This window comes from Protopterus annectens, chromosome 16.part0, assembly GCF_019279795.1.
Source record: "Protopterus annectens isolate FY-2018-M chromosome 16.part0, PAN1.0, whole genome shotgun sequence".
In the NCBI taxonomy this organism is placed as follows: domain Eukaryota; kingdom Metazoa; phylum Chordata; order Ceratodontiformes; family Protopteridae; genus Protopterus; species Protopterus annectens.
Window position 1 is genome coordinate 451,449,855 of NC_056750.1, and position 17,142 is coordinate 451,466,996.

General features: G+C 43.3%; 1 protein-coding gene across 2 annotated transcripts in view; it reads right to left on the bottom strand.

Annotated features, from left to right (window-relative positions):
- RABGAP1 (RAB GTPase activating protein 1) overlaps window positions 1-17,142 on the bottom strand; it is a 4,144,188-nt gene that overhangs the window by 175,275 nt on the left and 3,951,771 nt on the right. The gene's annotated exons all lie outside the window — the stretch shown is intronic.

Below are 17,142 nucleotides of genomic sequence, written 5' to 3' on the forward strand. Positions count from 1 at the left end.
GCCTCGATGCCCCAGCCATCGGCTCCGAACCCAGAGGAGTCGAGACTGGAGGCATCGAGGCAGACCGTTCCACCCTCGGCTCCGAAGTCCGTGGAGCCGAAGGAGAAGCCTGCCTATGTCTTTTGGCGGTCGGGTCCGATGGACTGGTCGGAGCCGACGCCCTTTTCTTTTTAGCAGGAGAAGGAGAGGACGCTAATGCTTCTTCAAAAGAGGGTTTTATAAGGCCTTTCAAAATAAGTTTATTTTTCCTCTCTTGGAGGACCCTCGAAGAAAACGCGTGACACACGCTGCAGGACTCCTGCAAATGTTTGGCGCCCAAACAATACACACAGAGAGAGTGGTCATCTGTGATTGACATTTTAAAACTGCACTTAGTGCACTTCTTAAAGCCCTAAGGCCTAGGAGCCTGAGACATTATAGCAATAAATTTAGAAACTCTATCACAGAAAAACACTAATTTTTTTTTTTTTTTTTTTTAAATGACTGTCACTACAATGATCAGCTTACGGTTGCCGATTAAGGTTGCCAGTCCGACAACTACAGAAAAAAATTAACTAAAGGGATCCTAAAACCCCTAAGGATTTGAAAACAATTGACTGACAGGGAAAGGCCCTTCAATTCAAAGGGGGCCTCTAGTCAGAACAAACATGCAACCACACACAAAATTTTCCACAAAAAATAATCAGTCACACACAAAAAGTACGGTATAGCTGTTAAAACAGCTTTTTGTTGAATAATTAGAAAATTCCTGACAGAAAAAGTTAGTGAAAAACACTACTTAGCTCAGCCAGCTCGAGACCACGTCTTTGCTAGTTAGCGGCAAACGAGATCTGGGGGACTGGTAGTGGTGCATCCTGGGATATAGTAAGCTCAGCCAATAAGAGACTTCGCTCTTTGGCATAAGCGTACCCAGTCGGAGCCGAGGGATCGGCTCCGAACCCATCAGTCAGAATGTAGGCGAGATAGGATCACATAACATCTTGGACTATAACTCAGGCATCGCTAGCTGAAAAGAGAAAGCAGTGAAGAGGTGATGTTTACTCTCCTTTCTGTGGGATGATTGGTGGAGAGCACACATCTAGACTACCATACATTCCTTGTCAGACCAGAGATCAGTGAAGGCATCTGCTTTCAAGAGTGCAGAGTTGAGGAGTTAATGTTACTCATTAAACAGGTGACACACCCTTGCATATGACCAATGCCTGTAATGGGCAGGTGCAGGGAAAAGAAGGCAGGACCAAGCAAAATGCCCTCCTTCTCTGCAAATAATGGTATAACCATTCTCTCATTTTGCTCCTTGCCCTAGATAAATGAATGGACAAGCAGGGCTTTTGCCTCTGGCAAAATGAATGAGCCAACGGGACAAATGGGATGGAGGCTTGATGGTCAGGGGAATCAAAACAGAAAAAGAAACAAAAAGAAAATGGCACAGCTTTCCAGAAGGACAACACAGCCTGTCTTACAGCTGTACTTAGATCTCACAGGGGTAAGATACATTATACCAGAAGGATACAGTTCCTTAGAAGAGTGATTCAGCCCACCATAAAGTTAACCTGTGGGCCATCTCTGTGATTCATTACTAGATCTGGTTCAGCATTTTTCAGTTTGATGTAGCCCATCTGGCTGAATATAAACAGTTGGACTCTTCTAGCTAACAAGCCACTCCTTTACTACATGCCACTTTTTCCTCACTGCAAGCAGCATACATTCCAGTGAACACTAGTGGTCAGGTGCTTGACACAACACACTCTCAGGGTCCTGGTTCAGCATTAACACTCCCATTCACCTTAACTTCCTTTTATTAGTTATCTATGTATATCCACAACATCAACTCTCTTTCATCCACTGGCCTGCCAGATTGACAAAATGGTAGCCAATAAGCTTGTGTCCTGTTCAGAGGTTCTTATTAAGTTTATAGCCAAGGGAGACCCTCATGAATTTCATTCACATCACGAAATAGTGGTGGGAAACTAATAATGTTTCCCATTAAATAGACTCTCTCCATACATCTCTGGTGAAACAATCTTCCATACAGTCATCTGGACCAGTTTTAAAGGTTGTTAGAGAAGTACTCTGCTTGATATACAAAGGCAGTATATTCCAAAAATGGGGCATCTGTCATACCACATGTATGCCACTGTAGGTTTAGGTCTCAAGAATGGGTGTTTGCTTTATTACCTGTTCTGTTTAGGTAAAGGAGTTCATAGAGTGCAGAGTCATTCATAGCACAGAAAGGTAAACAAAGATCACCTTTCACGAGTTTGTACTACAGTGAGAACAACAGAGCTTTTAGTCTGTCAAAGTAGCTAAGGGTACTGAGACCTGAGATATGTTTGGTAAGGAAACACTAAGGTATCTCAAGCTGGTTTGGTGACTTTCATGCTGAAGGGTGCATTACATTCAATGATGAGCCTTTTAAAGGATGAATAAAGTAGTGCTATAATTTCTTTGAACCTTGAAATAATATGAAGGATTGGCTGTGCATGTAGAAGGTTTTCCTAACCACCACAGAGACATGGTGGTTAAAGGAGAGCCTTCTCAATATACAAACCCAAGTCCCTGATGACTACGTCAAATTTAAGTGAAATGTTATGTATACAAAGCAGTGCCAGATTTACCAAAGAAAACTATGCTGAATTTCTTGGTGTTGAGGGTAAGCGCATCATTAATACATCAAGTATTTGTTTGGTCCATGCCTTGCTGGAAAATTTGAGTAACAGAGTGGGATATGATAACTACCCACAGACTGCAGTCATCAGCAAACTTGGTTTGCTATGGTCCATTGACGTTGGCTTTTATGTCACAGCAACATGTACCAAACAGGAGGGGACCCAGGACAGAACCTTGTGGGATACACTAGTGCCATTTTTCTGTCTAGAGCAAATGTTCCTAATGTTCCTGACCTTAACAGTGTGGGTTGTGTCAGACAGCCAAGAACCAATCCAGTGAACTATGTATGGGTTAATGTTGTCTTCGGACGGGTTGTCAATAATACCAGTATGAGGATAGCATCAAAGGCCTAAGGAAGATTCATATCCTTGGCCTCAGTTACCCAAGCAAAGATCTCAACCAGACTGATCGGGTATGATATAGCTTTTACACAGCCAAACTGGTACGTTTCCAGGGTTTACTATCGTTTTTTCAAACGGCAAAACATTTGCCGTTCGAAATGATAAAAAGTTAAACCGAAACCAAACATTTCGACCGTACACAATGTCGACCCAAACGATCGACACATTTGAGTCGACATTGTCGCCAAAATTATGACGTGATAGCCATATAAGAGCTGATGTAAATCTAACTCCTATAAGACATATCACGTTTTTGCAGGGGGGCAAGCCCCACTGTGACCCCACACCCCCTGCTACTAATATATTCCAACTCTGAGATTGCACTACAGTGGGGATATGGATGAATTTCCAATCCCCACTGTACCGCAAATTCGTACATATAGTCAAACCACTTATGCGAATGCAATACTGCATTTGCATAAGTGTGTTCAACTATCCAATACACTATTCATTTTGTGAATGACATTCTAATTTTTGGCAGCATAACTGCAGACAGACTGTTGTTTGCACAAATGATAGTAAACCCGTTTCCAGGGATACAAGATAACCTATATCATTGTTTATAAGTTCAGCTATAATACTTTCCATAAAAAATAGACTAATAGGCTAGGCATGTAATTCCCAGGGTCAGTAGAGGGACCACCTTTACGCAAGAGCACCACAACTGCCATTTTTCACTCCTTGAGGTCATAATCAGTAGAGAGACTCAGGTTGAAGACTTGATGGAATGATTTTCTTAAGTGGGACTTTACTCTTCTCAGCAGGCATCTAGGGGTATTTGCCAGGACCCATGGAAGCAGTGTTTTTAATTTTGGAACGTGCCAAAAGGCTTTTGTCTAAATTAATGTCAACAGGAGAAGTAGGGGTGGTGGGAGAGACAGGAGTGAAGCTGAAATACAATTTGTCCACAAGAATATTTGAGACGTCCTTGGGGTCAGAGGAAAAACTGTACCACAAGTTAAGTTCAGAACAGATTTGTAAGTTACTTCTAGGCTTTCCAGCATACTGGAATAAGGCCTTATAATTCTCTTTTGATTAAGTTACAACCCTAAGTTCATAATTGGCCTAGAGACTTGCTAAATAGTTTTATATCCCCTTTTATGATGATGAAGTGGACATTTTTTAGTGATAACTATGTCAGCCTAAAATTACTCAAACGCTTTTAACCATCTGGTTAGCTGCTTACTTATCCAATTTGGCAATTACATAATCCCTACTAGGTGGTGTTATTCTATATTACACTCGTTTTGCATTATTCCAGCAAACTGTGACTTAAATGTGAGGTAGGTGCATTTGTGAGTGCTTTAAGCACATCTTTCATGGTTATTTATCATTTTTATCCTCATTGCAGAGTCTAAATACTACACAAGAAGCCTAGAAGTTATATTACACCTTCATCTGGTTATTTCAATCAACCGCAGTATGTAATCTGAGTAAATAGTTTTATAGCAGTTCATTTCACCCTTTCAACGCTGTATTTATATGACATACTCTCTTGTCATTTGGTATTTGCTATATGAACTATACTGCATTATCAGTGCATATTTTTTGTTTGAAGCACTTCTCCATGGGACTCCACTGAAAGTGAGACTTATAACTGAGCACTGCTAGTTAACAAATGTAGTAAACTGATGCGCTCATACTTACTATTTCCCATATTATACATGTATTATGATTATTTGTGAAAGAAGTGGACGACTTTCATGGTTTTAGATTAAACGCTATGAGAAGCTTTCTGGGGCCAATTAACATTCGCCATGTAATAAAATGCGCAGCTTCCAAGTGAAAAATTCCTACCTTCAGATAAGCGAATGCAGTCTTCCACTGTTTTCAAGAGCTTTGTTTCATATGGATGCTAGGAATCTATTAAATGTAGGCACTGCTATACTGACTGAGTCTCCTCCCTTACCTTTGAATCTGTCACTTGTTTATTCTTATATGGGTATTACTCCACCTTCCTAGCATCTCTGCCTTCAGACTGGAGGGTTCTGTTATTGCAACAGAACTGGTACAACTACTTATTTTCTCTAGACCAGATCCAGGAATATAGTGTCATGTGATGTACATTGGAGAGCGGGGAAAACCATTATATAAAGTGGTGTGCTGTGCTGTGCTATGCTATTAAGATAGTGCTGCTGCTTTGTTTGTGGTGGCCCCTTCAGTAAGTATTAGTTATTAATTTGTCTAACTTATGGTAACTGTGGAAAGAAATTCTGCAGTAAAGATAGCCAAGGAGTTAAAAGTTTTGCTGTACATCCTGTCTGCTTGCATTGCCTTCTATTTTATTTCCTTCTGTGTTGACATAATCCATATTTTAATCCATATTTGCATTATTTTCTTTTTTAAGTAAAGGTGATTTATTCACCTTTACCATTTTGTGGCTGGCATCCATTATTTATTATAAGACAATTTACAAACTTTTATTTATCTCAAAAAGGTAATCATTATTTACACTGTTGGTTAATCTTCTTCTTCTTCTTTCGCCACAGTGGATCGCCTGTCCGCTCATGACTGGCAGTGGAGTTTTACAGTGTCGAGTTGCCAGCCAGGTGCCCAACCTTCCAGAGAAGGCACACACTCACACCTAGGGCCAATTTAGAGTGTCCAATCCACCTACAGCATGTCTTTGGGATGTGGGAGGAAACCGGAGCACCCAGAGGAAACCCACGCGACCAGAGGGAGGACATGCAGACTAATATGCTGTGCAATACACATCGTACACTAGTCTGCTTTGGACTACAACCAGTGAAAAATATTTAAGTGTATGATTTCACAATGTCTTAATTTAAGAGCAGATGATAACTAGAAGTTACTGGCTATTCCAGGGTGGTAGAAGTACTACTGCGCCAGGAAGAAATCTGTGGGAAATTGGAGAATTCTGTCAGCCCGCTGCAAATACTTTGTGTGAAAGGCAGTTACCATGGGTAAGGGCACTGGAAGCCATTGGAGAGCAGTGAAAAAGGGGTCTGGGTGTGGTTGAACAAAGACTCCACTCTGTAAATAGCCTGTGTGCAGTCCTACTCTGGATGTAGCTGGTAGAAGCCTCTCCCCCCAGTAGTACTGCATATTCCCTTTATGCACAAGACTAGGATGCATTTTGTGACTTCATTACTGAAATAGACCTGTGGGCACTTTCTTGTTATTACTTCACCTCTGGTTGGCAATGGTGGAATTCATACCCCACTTATGCCAGCGATCAAACATCTCAGCGAGTGGCATCCTGCCATATGGATGTCACATTAGTGGCAGAGGTATCAGTGCTACAGTATCACTGGTGGTAGTGGCACTCTCTCTCCATAACACCAATCATCAAGCATCTTGGTGATGTGGGGTAGCTGGATTTCTTGCACATGTGAAACGCATCACAATGGGCTAGTAACGTGGAGATGGTACCATCAGGCTGCTGTGGGGTAGACTAAGAGAATAGTACAGCAAGCAAAGTACTCTGATGGCTGCCTGATTATGATGCTTTCTTGAACAGTATGCAGCAAGAAGAATGGAGGTTCACAAGGCAAACATGCATGTGCGCGTGTGTGTGTAGCAACAATTTTGCTTCAATATTCAAACAATCCTAAAACAAAGTATACCATAAAAAGACAATGACAATTGCATCCATTTCCTGCTAACCACAAAATAATACCAAAGACTGCTTAAAGCAGCAGAATGCATTACTACCCCTACGATAATTTGTTTATTTACTTATTACCATCAAGTACTGCTTCAGCCTGAATGGGGTATAGCTCATTAATAAGAGGGACTCCCTAGAGAAGCAATAAACAATACATTAGAAAAACAACAAAAGTAAATATATACATATACATTATTTGACAGCTACTGTATCATATCATGAATTGCTTGCTTATGTAACCTTTTAAAGAATACACACTGGAAAAAGGAAAATGCAATATACAATGTTAGTATGCCAACACCCATCACTAAACTTACTGAACTACCTGGTCTGAGAAATCGCATTATTGATGCACTGTATCATAACATTTGACTACATTCCTTTGGCACATTCTCTGCAAAATGAGTAAAAGATAATGTGCACTGCTAACAGTCTGGTATTGTTCTGATGTATATAGCTGTCCATCTCAAATTACTCAAATACACAAATGCTATGAGCAGACAGCTGCGTCCTTCTATTGTAAAGCATCTCATGACCTGCTAGTCTGTCAAGTTCTGCTTACTTCTTTGCCCCCCTGAAAAAAAATTCACTTCATACCTTTGAAATCAAGCAATTAGTTATACTCTTCACATGTACTCTTAAATCCCAGGACTGTGTCATCGCAGTAGTGTAATACCATTACTGGCAAGGTTCTACTTCTCCCTTAACCATTTTGTGAAGAAATATATTTAAATGTTCCCAAAGAAAATACAGTGGTGTAAATACACTTACCATATCAGTATTTGTTCTAACAAATCACTTTTGACACTACTGAACTAGCCTAAGTTATATGGGTTATATCCTGCCAAGTATATGACCACTGACCAGCTTTCACAGCTTCAGGACACCTTCCACACACCCTAACTGTTGTGAGGCTTGGAAAAAGAAGCATAAAGGCAGTGGCAAAGCACAAAAAGCTTTAGAGATTTCTTGTCTCAAGAAGGGAGGCTGCAGCGCTGAAAGGAAAATAAAACATATATACATATGCAAATATATACAAATGACTATACCTCCATGCTCTGGAAATACACCTAAAATAGAACAAGGGGAATGGAGGGAGGGCACAGCTACTGTAGCAGTGATTAGAATATCTACTGTTATGGTATGATTTAAGAGACCAGATGGCATAATGGTTATGGTCTTCACCTCCCATGCACAAGATATAAGGTTCGATCTTGACCTCCGACCAGTGCCTGTTTGGAGTTTGCATGTTCTCTCCATGTCTCTGAAGAGTTCTTCCCAACTCTGAAAAATGTATTTCCAATTCAAACTCTGGAGCTGTGGGCAGCAGCACAGACTCTACATGGTGCCCAATAGGGGGGGGGGGAGAATTTTACAGAGTGCTTTGGGCATATACTGTGGTGCGCAGTATCCTCAAGAAAAGAGAACACAGGACTACTCACTCGATGGTGTAAAATATGGCTCTAGGTGATTTGGTCATGTTGATTCATGTTGCCAAAACAGACATGGTTATTTGCCGGTGATAAGTGGGTTGAGGACCCTGCCTACTTCAACCTACGCCAAGGACCCATACTAAAGGTGAGAGGGGCATGTGCTCCTATTGGCCAGTGTGTGTCCAACATAAAGCCCAGCAGCTCTGGGTCATTAAGCTACTGGCCGGCAAGTGTTCAGATGCCAAGCCTGGGTTACCTGGGATAACTCTGTTGAGCAAAAGCTGGACGTAAAACCAATCAACCTGCCAAACATGAACTAAGAATTGCTACACTCATGGGAAGAAATTGGACAAAATTCACAAAGAAACAATGGGGGGAATGTATATACATCTCCCAAATAAGCAACAAAGTCTAGAAGATGTAGGATCTTTGTTGTGAAGTGTTTTCATACCCCAAGCAGACTCCAAAGAATTTTTCCTCAGGTAGACAGTAAATGTTGGAGGTGTGATGGGGAGAAAGAGGCAACTGGGAACATATTTTCTGGGAGTGTAATGAGTTGACAGACCTGGTGGACTTCTTTAAGAAGGTCACCAGAGCAATGGATGAGGACAAAATCATTCACACTGCCTTCCCTGACCTGGCCAAGGCATTTGACGCAATACCTCACTCGGGCATGATAAACTCAAGAGGTTAGGTAGAAACCAGTCTGTCACCCAGTGGATAGCCAACTGGCTCACAGACAGGACCCAGGAAGTTAGAATTGGGGAGTCCCCCTCTACAAAGAGCCCCGTCACAAGTGGAGTCCCTCAGGGATCAGTCCTTGGAGCACTCCTTTTTGGCATTTACTTCTCAGAAGTCAAGGTCAATGTCAGTGGACTCTGGCTGACTAAATTTGCAGATTATTGCAAATTAGGAGCTATCACTGAATCTCACACTGACACAAATGTTCTCCAGGAGAGGCTGACACAGACAAACAATTGATGTCAGAGTCATGGACTAAAACTAAATGGCAAGAAATGCATAGTATCCTTTGGGAAGTTATCCATCCCTGGTAGCTATCACACTGACAACACACCCCTCAGAGTTGACCCAGTAGTCAGGGACTTGGGGACACAGAGAGAGAGAAATATAGCCTTTGATCATCATGTGTCTACAGTGGTGAGGAAATCAATCTATGTTGCACAACTTATAAACAAAGGTATGGCATCGAAGTCCAAGGAAGTCATTGTTCCACTGTATCCGATATTCGTCAGACCTATCATTGAGTACAATGCCCCCTTTGGTATGCACCTAACTAGGCATATTCAACAACTTGAACATCCACAGGGGTTCCCCACTAAAAGAATACAGGGCATAAGTAATATGTCCTATGCAGACTGCCCCAAGGCCCTATCCCTTGTATTCTGTCTCCTACAGGCTTTTGAGGGGAGTTCTATGCCTGGCATACAGGGCATTGTCAGACCCCACTCTGATGGACCTCCTGCATATCCACAAGACAAACAGTACCAGAATTACCCATTCTAAGGAATTAAACCTTAACTGTGATATAAACAGGACCTGTTGGAGAGAGAGGTATGTATCACAGAGACTACCCCGTCTATGGAACAGGCTCCCCATCCATGTGAAGCAGAGTTTCTCCCTAATCCAATTCAAGTGCAACTTGGACAACTGGATGGGAAACCGGAAATTCATCCCTGGTTTGGCACCTATGTCTCTGATGCAAACAGGTAACCTATAAATGGTTCATCTCCCAGGCCCATGCTTACACTTATTAAGGGTATTCGAACTTGTCAGAGATTTGGGATGCATGGCTAGGCTTAAAAAGACCCTTGTGGTCGTTAGCCTAGTAAACACCTGTGAACCTATAAAGATACCCTGCAGACTGCTCAGTCAGAGATACTGGGTGAAACTGGTGTAGCTAAGGAAATGATTTTTTTTTGGAGCTATGATACAGAATCGGAATTGCCTAGACATAGTAAGGCAGGCCTTGCCGAGTCTAATTATTGAAGTATGTGGCTGCCAAAAAGCAATTACTAGAAAATGGAAACCAAAGTCTAAACCAACTTTACTAGAAGTAGTGAATATAGTAACAGAGATAAAACAACTGGAAGTGGGATCTTTAGAAAAGGGTGTAGGAGCAAATTACATAGGAAAAAATAGGAATTGTGGGAACAATACATGCAGAGGAGGAACGAGGTTTAAAAGAAGGCAGGACTTAAAGAACTATGTAATGTCTGACTTGACAGTGACTGGATAGATTATAGGTGATGTATAATGTTTGCAGCTGCAGTTATGTCAACATGGTTTGCAACATATGATGTTTGCAACTGGAATTGTATCAGTATTGTTTGTTTTCATTTATATAAATGTTAAGATTGCCTATGTCATACATGATAAAGACGTTTCTTGTTTAAAAAAAATGTTCTACACTCAATGTAAGTTCACTGACAGGACGCAGGTTGGAAGTGGATGACATGATGGTATGGGGGAAGTCTACTTCCTATGTATCCAAGAGGCAAGATGGAAGAGCAGTTCAGCAAAGCTGCTTGGGCTGGGATCCGGAGTCTACTACTCAGGAGAAGGACAGGGTAGAAAATGGTGTGAGAGAGGCTTCAGAAGGCAGTGAGGGATATCATCAGAATTAATGACAGACTCATGGCAATTAGACTCCAGCCTAATGACAGGACAGTATTCATAATCTCTGCCTATGCTCCACAGCAGGGTTGTGACAGTGAGAAGAGAGTGTATTCATACAGCAGTTGCAGGACTTCCTAGATAAAGCAGGACAACGTGAATTGGTGTTGATAATGGGTGACTTGAATGCACATATAAGGATAGACGGAACAGGATAAGAGGTCTGCTGGGTCCACATAGGTGGGGCAACAGGAATAAAGAAGGATAGGCCATTTTAGACTTCTGTCTGGCAAATGGCTTGATAGTAACCAACACATGGCTTAGAAAGAGAGACAGTCACAAGGTCACATACAAGAGTGGCCAACATGCACCTCAGGCAGACTTCCTCCTTGTAAGGAAAGGGCACTAGCATAGAATCAGTGACTGCAATGTGATCCCCTTTGAAACAGTCAGAAAACAACATGAACCACTTGTTGCCACAATCAGCTGCAAGCAATGGCCAGAGAAGGCTCTAAGATCAACAGAGATCAGGCTGAAGATGTGGAAGCTGACTGGAGAAAAAGCACATTTCAAGGAACTACTCAGGGCTCTACCGCAACAACAGGAGGAGGAAATAGTTGGAGGTGAAGAAGAATGGCAGTGCCGCAAAACAGCATGTGTGAGGACTACACAACAGATATGTGGGTGAGCCAGGTATGGAAATAAGGTGCACAAGGAAAGCTAGTGGTGGAATGCAGAAGCCCAGGAAGTCAACAAAAGACAGGAGGAATGCAGGAAAAAGTAGGAGATAGAAAAGACGGACCAGACTAGGAAAGAATACTGGTTAGCTAAGAAAGGAGTTGCAATAGCAAAGAACAAGGCATCGGAGGCACTCTATCAGCTTCTGAAAAGTGACTCAGTAGGTGGCACAAATAAACTATATCAGGTTGCAAGACAAAAACAGAAAGATAAAGAAGACAGTTAAGACACCCTTCATAAGGGATTCCAGCCACAATCTGAACAGTAGTCTGCAGGACATCAAAGGCAGATGGAAGGAGTACTTTCAGCAGCTTCTGAGCAAAGAAAATCCTACAGAAGCTGTACTTTCCCAGACACTGCCTACAATGTGAGAAGAAGAGAAGCCCACCCTAGAAGAAGGAAAAGCACTAAAAAAAAAATGAAGTAAGGGAAAGCAGCAGGCTCAGATGAGATCACAGCAGATATGATAAAAATGCTAGATGAGATGGGGAGAAATGGCTCCTGAGGGTACTCGTAGGAGTGTAGAGAGAAAGGTGTATCCCAAATGACTGGAGAATACGCATATTTGTGACAGTCTGCATGAACAAAGGGGACATCCACAACTGTGGACAGTACAGAGGTATCAAACTCCTGTCACAATGCATTAAAGTTCTGGAGAGAGTCCAACTGGGCATTCCTAAATTTGGAGAAAGCGTATGACAAGATCCCAAGAAATCTGATTTTGGCAGTTCTGCGGTCATTCAAAATCCCAGAAACATTGGTAGAATTAGTACAAACCATGTACAGGGACCCAGTGACTGAAGTACAAACAGTGTTTGGTCTCACAGAGGGGCTCCCAGTGTGAACAAAAACCTGAGAAGTAAAGGCAGAGCAGATGAGAAAGCTAGAAGTGATGGAAATTAAAGTGCCTGACAAGGGTGGTAGGATGCACACTGTGGGACAGACAAAGAAATGAGGACATAAGAGCAGAAGCCAAAGTAGCTCCAATTGCAGAAAAGAACAAAGTGAACAGATTACAGTGGTTTGGGCATATGTGCAGAAAAGCAGAAGACAATCTAGTGAAGATGATACAGGACAGACAGAAAGAAATAAGAGAAAATGAGGGCATCCAGCAAAGAGGTGGATATCTAAATTGTCCCCCCTCACCCTGCTATGGCACCCAGACTATACTCTACCACATCCCATACTTTATTTACAAATACACCAGAGAAACCCACACTACACACAGATATTTTAAAGGTGAAAACAGAAGTTATGTACTTACCATAACTTGGTATCTGTGTTGTCCAGTTAATTATACATCATGAATGGGTCTTCAGATCCATCCTCGGATCCGACTCGGCCATGTCTTTCACGCATATGATCTGAGCCTCAAACACCTCCATCTCCCATAATGCATCATTCCTCTTCAAACCCGCAGACCGAGTGTGCTGCTCCTTCCTAAAGATGGTCAGAACAATAGTACTAGACAGACAAAGAAAGCGACCAACTGGAGCCCAAACTAGGAACCAGTGGGCTCCCGTAGCCTATAAATTGTTCTTAGCTGTAAAAGGAAGGGGGAAGGAGGGTAGGATGTGATACATAAAGAAACTGGACAACACAGATACCAAGTTATGGTAAGTACATAACTTCTAGTCTGATATTGCCCATTTCATTACGCATCACGAATGGGTCAGAGTCCTCAGCTACACAAACCCTGGGAGGACCTCAAGGAAGGAGATACCTGAACACTGTGGAACCAAAGGATCCTCTCTTCCTGGAAATAATGTCCAACTTACTGGATGGGAAAGTTGCTTTCCTTGCTGAAAATAAACTGCAGAAATACAATCCGCAATCCATTTGGCTAGGGTGACCTTGGATACAACCTGACAACCTATTTGGGGAAAAGGCAATGAATGGCTGTTCAGATTTTCTATGAGATCTAGTTCTGTGCAAGTAAAAGTGCTACTGTCCGTGCACATCCAAGGAATGTAGCATGTACTTGCCTTTATTGGAGCAGTAAGGGAAAATACAGGCAAGTGGATAGTCTGGTTAATGTTTGCCTCTAAGGTGACCTTCGGTATGAATGAAGGATTTGTTCTATGACAGAGACTATCTTTGAAGAAAGTTACACATGGTGGTTGATAAAAAAGAGCTTGCACTTTTGACACTCTTCTAGCTGAAGTAATGGCCACTAAGAAGGCAGTTTTGCGGTCAAAATTTTTGACTCACATGAGCTAGCAGGTTCAAATAATTTCTGGGTAAGTCCCTGAAGTACCAATGTAAGATCCCAAGGGGGAGAAGGGTCTTTAATCAGAGGCCTGAGATGAAAAAACATTTCATAAAGCCTGACATAGCTTAGAAGTATAAACAGTAAAGGGAACACTTACTCCCTTTCCTACATGGAAATTTGTGATAGCCGCAAGTTACACCTTTACAGTGGAAAAACTAGCTCTGTTCTGGAAAAGTAAGCTAAGAAGCATACAGATGCCCAGAACTGAAGTGGAAAAGGGGTCAATATTCCTCTGTGAAGCCCAGATGGAAAATCTCTTCCATTTGCGAAGATATACTTTCTTGGTGAAGGACTTCTGAGATGCAAGAATAATTTTGCATACCAGGGAATCTAGCTTGGACTTTAGTAAAATCACTGGAAGTGGAGAAACCAAGTGGTCAGTTTAAGGGATCAAAGACTGGGAAGGTGGCGTTCCAATGGATGGGAAATCAGATCCTGCCTTGGATCCTGTATCCATGGAGGATATTTGCTGTGAGACTGCAGGAAAGGAAACTATACCTGACAAGGCCAGTAAGGGGAAATTAGGATTAGATTAGTCTTCAACCTGCTGGTTTTCTGTAGAATTTGGGTGGGAATTGGAGGATAAGCACAGAGGAGACCCGGGGGCCAATCGTGGACTAAAGCATCCCTGGGTGAATCCCCAAGGGGGGAATCAGAGTGAAGTACTTGGTGCATTTGTTGCTTAGGGGAGAGGCAAACAGGTCGCAGCAAGGCTGGCTCCAACGGCTGAAAATTACATTCACTACCGATTGGTTCAGGGACTACTCGTATGGACTTAAGATCGATCTGCTCAGTCTGTTCACCATAATGCTAGACTCCCTCAGGATGTGCGTTGCAGTGAGAAAGCAGTTTGAAGAAATCGCCACTTTCCAAACCCTCATGGCCTCCCTACACAACGGGTATGAACAGGTCCCCCCCCCCTGCTCGTTGATGTACCAAACCACTGACACACTGTCAGAATTGCAATTGTCCCCAGAAGAAGGCTGTCCTGAAAGGCTTGCAATATGAGAAGGACCACCCTCATCTCCAGTACATTTATGTGCAATTAGGTCTCTGTTGTGGACCACATGCCTTGGACCATCTTTACCTGAAAATGTCCCTGCAACCCCAACAGGGAGGCATCTGTGGTCACTGTGACTGAAGGGGGGGGAAGGATCCACAACTGCAGGTGATACCTGCAAATTGGACTTGGCCTGACTGGAGCTGACAACAGATGGCACCAAACAGACCATTGTACCGCTAGGGTCCACTGGATAACTGGAATAAAAAAACTGGCTATGGGCACTAGAAGAATGGCAGCCGACGTGGAACCTAGGGCCATAAGGACCAGCCGAGCTGGTGGAATCAGGTTGTCTATTAAGAGTTGAACCTGCTGTCTCAAGGATCTTATCCTCTGGGGAGATAAGGCTATCTGTGAGATTGTATTCAATTGTATCCCTATGAATTCAATATCCTGTACAGGAGTAATACTGGATTTCGCCATGTTCACTGTGATTCTCAGGTGATGGAACAGGTGCAGCATGACCTCAACAGCCTGAAGTAGTTAATGCCTTGTGGGTGCCGTTAGGAGCTGAACATCCAGGTAAGGAAACACCTGGAATCCTTGCAGACGGAGGTGAGCTGTAACCACTGCCATGCATTTGAACACCTGGGGGGCCAGTGTTGAGGCCAAAAGGCAGTGCTCTGAACTGGTAATGATTGGCCCCCAGCCTGAAACGCAGATACCTTCTGGAGCACCTGTCTATTTTGACATGATAGTACATGTACTGGAGCTCTACAGAGCTCATCCAGTCATACTTGTGCAGAAGCAGCAGAATATACTGTACTATAACCATGCAGAACTTCGACTTCTTTATGAATAAATTCAGACAGCTCAGATCTAAGATGGGTCGAAGGTTCCCTGTCTTCTTTGGCACCAAAAAGAAGCGCAAGTTCCGCATCCTAGATGTTCAGTTGGGACTTGCTGGATGACTCTCTTGCCTTGAGGTTTTTAAACTTCTAGAAGGGCACTCTCCCTCTGACTGGGTGACATGTCGGGGAGATACTTCTCAGAGCTTGGGGGAGGAAGGGAATAGGGAATATAGTAACCTCTGGTTGCTATGTTTGTCCAGGCTTCTGGGTGTAATAAGAGTCTGCCCCCAACTGCCTCCACAATAAGACAGCAGGGCAGAGCTTCAGGATCGCTGAAAGGGCCTGTCAGAGAAAGGTTCCCTGAAGCCTTGTTTTTGTGGACCCCCTCTCCTTCTGGGGGAGCGTCTACCATTGAATCCTCTCCCTTTGCCTCTAGAAGAGGATTCATCTTGTGAGTCAGGGAAAAATCCCTTGGGGCTTACGGAACCACATTTTCTTCCCACGCCATTGGGGGAAGGAAAACTTGATCCCAATGGCAGATAAAGTCTTGCCTTCCTGTTTGCTGTAAGAGAGTCTTTTACTGACTGCCCAAAGAGGAACCGTCAAAGGGGGCGTTAATGAACGATGCCTTACAGGGGTTTGCAAACCTGCACAGTCTCATCCAGCATGTCTCCTGAGGGCTATGTGTAAACCAGATGCTTGTGAGGTACCTTCTGCAGCATGGGAGATTAACCTCATAGAGGAGTTAGTGATACAGACCATCATGGTCCACTGGGGGGGCCTTTTTAAGGTCTTCCTCTGACAGAGTCAGAGAGGCAGAAATTTTGTTAATCAATCTCTCTGAAGGCATGTGAAGTGTGCCAGGTAATTCAATGCTCTCACCTAAAAGTGGCTGAGGCATACGCATGTTTCTCATGCCTGTCAAAAGCCTTGTTCGAGGGGTGAAGAGTGGAGCTCTGTTCGGCGAGCTCCTTCTTGGTGGCTGCCAACACCACAATGGCATAAACTGGGACACCTTTACTCCAAAAGGGGCAATCTTTAGGGGGATTGACATTTGTCCACACATTTGGGAATTGGCTCCATGGTGTCAGGCTCCTTCCATGCCCGGTAGCTGGTAAGTTCAATGAGCTGGTCCGCCAGGGGGGCACCCAGGATACAGATGGTCCCGTCTCAAATGCCTCCAGGAACACTGACGCCTCCGAGGAAGGAGGTAGGGAGGACCAGCCACCCTTTTGTTTCAGAATTTCTAAGAAATCCTCAAAGGAAATATCATCGGATGGAGATTAGGGAGGACCCTTCCCCTTCGTTGAATTCAAGTGTCCTCGGTCGACTCCAAAGGGGAGTCCAGGTGCTTCCTCTTGCACTGGAGCTTCAAGGAACCTCCTCCGTGGGGTACTCGGGGGAGGACTCGAAAGACAGGAGGACCCCTTGCTGAGGGGTAGGCTGGAGGCTCTCTGGGAGGTGCTGACCATGAATCTGATGGATGGGAGCAAAGCCATGATCTGCAGGGGATTG